General features: G+C 42.9%; 1 pseudogene; it reads right to left on the bottom strand.

Annotated features, from left to right (window-relative positions):
* LOC105530567 overlaps window positions 1–778 on the bottom strand; it is a 35902-nt pseudogene extending 35124 nt beyond the window's left edge.
* Between the last annotated feature and the right edge of the window lie 2296 nt (window positions 779–3074).

Genomic DNA, 3074 nt, shown 5'->3' with positions numbered 1-3074 from the left:
GGGGGCTACCAGAAATTCAAGCCCTATGCAAATGGCACACCTGGTACTAACCAGTTTTTGCACCTTATGCAAATGGCATACCTGGTCCAGCCAATCTTTCGTGCCCTATGTTAATCAGACACCACCTCCTCAAGTTCAGCTACAAAACACCATGCATTTCGCTGTGGACCAGAAGACCCGCTTGAGACCTCTCCCTGCAGAGAGAGCTTTTTTCTTTCACCTATTAAACCTCCGCTCTTAACCTCACTCGTTGTGTGCTCGGGTCCTTGATTTCCTCGGCATGAGACAACAGACCTCAGGTTTCACCTCAGACAAACGACACCGCTTCAATAAATACATGATAAAAGCATGCTAAGGTTATAAACACACAGATGGGCCGCCTAACCCAACTGAAAGAATGGTGGGAAGAGGTTTCAGCTGAGCTGAATCTCAAAGAAGCCAAAGGCAGGGACCAGAAACAGAGGATGGGGTGGGGAGTGTGGGGGTGGAGCAGACAGCAGAAGGAAGACACACCCACAGTGTGGACAGGGACAACCCCGCGAGGTGACTGAGCATGACACTGGGGAGGTAACTGGGTTGTGTCACCCAGAGCTCAGTAATCCGCTACGAGGTGTGGACTGAATCATCTAGGAACAACATGGTCAAATTTGAGTTTGCACAGACCTTACTGGCAGCTGGAGAACGACCCAAAGAAGACAGAAGGTTGAGGAAGAGGGTCAGGCAGAGAAAGCTCCAGCCACAGCTGTGGCCAGCAGGTTCTGGAGCTGGCTTCTATCATCTCGCAAAAGCCAACTGTGATGCTTTTAGAAATTTTGGAGGCTGTTAGATCTTTGATCACTTGAAATCCGCCATGGCTGGGAGTAGTTACATCATAGAAATTGGCCAATGCTACAAATCTGGGCTGCCCCCCAGAGCTTTGTTAACCGTTTACCAGCACACCACTGGTGGAACGGGAGGTGCTAACAGATCCCAGGAAATCAGAAGAAGCAAAGGAGGCAAGTCTCGATGGTTAACTCAGTATGGATAGAAGAGTCAAAGCTGCCTCCAAATGTCTAACTTAGCAAATGGGTGAAAGTTGATGGCTGGAATTAAAACGGATAATAGAGAGGATAAAGCAATTCAGCCAACAGTAATACATTTAGGATTGTTGTCAGAGGCATTTGAACCAGAGCGACTCCATCTTGGGTGAGGACTAGAAAAAATGAGGCTGGGACTTGCTGCACTGCCCTCCACGAAAGTTAGGTATTCCTAGCCTCTAGATGTTTGCGGCTAAAGGAACAGATTGATAATGTTTACTAAACAGACCCAGACTTAGGACTCTCCTGTGTAGAAAGTAAAAACTTCCTCTTCAAAGTTTCCCTCTTGTTAAAGAATAAATCATAAGTGTTAGAAATAATAGTTCCTTTTAAAGACTAACTTCCTTCAGGCCTCCTTGCTTTGTGCTAATAACTCTTTGTTAAGCCCTGTGCTATGTAGCTGTTAAACATGCCCACAGGCACATAGTACATTCTACGTCCTTGTACTTTAACCAAGACATCTGTGCTGGACGTGCTCACAGGCATGTCCCGGCTCACAGCCTATGCCCCTTCCTTATTTGGGAATGTTGTTACTTTTCTAAGTCCTTTCGTAAGCAACTTCCTCCTCTCCCTCGTTCTCCATTGCTTTCACCTATTTAGAAAAGTTTTAAATTGTGAGTCAATTGGGTTCAGTTCAGATTGTAAGGTCTGGCTCCAGTCAATGCAGACAGGACACAGTAGCAGGGACAAGCTGCGTAAAGGATAAAAAATGCTTCCCATTCCCTTTGAAAACTGGCACAAGACAGGGATGCCCTCTCTCACCACTCCTATTCAACATGGTGTTGGAAGCTCTGGCCAGGGAAATCAGGCAGGAGAAAGAAATAAAGGGTATTCAATTAGGAAAAGAGGAAGTCAAATTGTCCCTGTTTGCAGATGACATAATTGTATACTTAGAAAACCCCATCATCTCAGCCCAAAATCTCCTTAAGCTAATAAGCAACTTCAGCAAAGTCTCTGGATACAAAATCAATGTGCAGAAATCATGAGCATTCCTATACACCAATAACAAACAAACAGAGCCAAATCATGAGTGAACTCACATTCACAATTGCTTCAAAGAGAATAAAATACCTAGGAATCCAACTTACAAGGGATGCGAAGGACCTCTTCAAGGAGAACTACAAACCACTGCTCAACGAAATAAAAGAGGACACAAATGGAAGACCATTCCATGCTCATGGATAGGAAGAATCAATATTGTGAAAATGGTCATACTGCCCAAGGTAATTTATAGATTCAATGCCATCCCCGTCAAGCTACCAATGACTTACTTCACAGAATTGGAAAAAACTACTTTAAAGTTCATATGGAACCAAAAAAGAGCCTGCATTGCCAAGACAATCCTAAGCAAAAATAACAAACCTGGAGCCATCACGCTACCTGACTTCAAACTATACTACAAGCCTACAGTAACCAAAATACTATGGTACTGGTACCAAAACAGAGATATAGACCAATGGAACAGAACAGAGTCCTCAGAAATAATACCACACATCTACAACTATCTGATCTTTGACAAACCTGACAAAAACAAGAAATGGGGAAAGGATTCCCTATTTAATAAATGGTGCTGGGAAAACTGGCTAGGCATATATAGAAAGTTGAAACTGGATCCCTTCTTTACACCTTGTACAAAAATTAATTCAAGATTGGTTAAAGACTTAAATGTTAAACCTGAAACCATACAAACCCTAGAAGAAAACCTAGGCAATACCATTCAGGACATAGGCATGGGTAAGGACTTCATGACTAAAACACCAAAAGCAATGGCAACAAAAGCTGAAATAGACAAATGGGATCTAATTAAACTAAAGAGCTTCTGCGCAGCAAAAGAAACTACCATCAGAGTAAATAGGCAGAGTACAGAATGGGAGAAAATTTTTGCAATCTACCCATCTGACAAAGGGCTAATATCCAGAATCTACAAAGAACTTGAACAAATTTACAAGAAAAAATCAAACAACCCCATCAAAAAGTGGGCAAAGGATATGAACAGAC

Source organism: Mandrillus leucophaeus, unplaced genomic scaffold, assembly GCF_000951045.1.
Source record: "Mandrillus leucophaeus isolate KB7577 unplaced genomic scaffold, Mleu.le_1.0 Scaffold83, whole genome shotgun sequence".
Classification (NCBI taxonomy): Eukaryota; Metazoa; Chordata; class Mammalia; order Primates; family Cercopithecidae; genus Mandrillus; species Mandrillus leucophaeus.
Note: the sequence above shows the minus strand (reverse complement) of the source record. Positions and strands in the feature narration are given on the sequence as shown.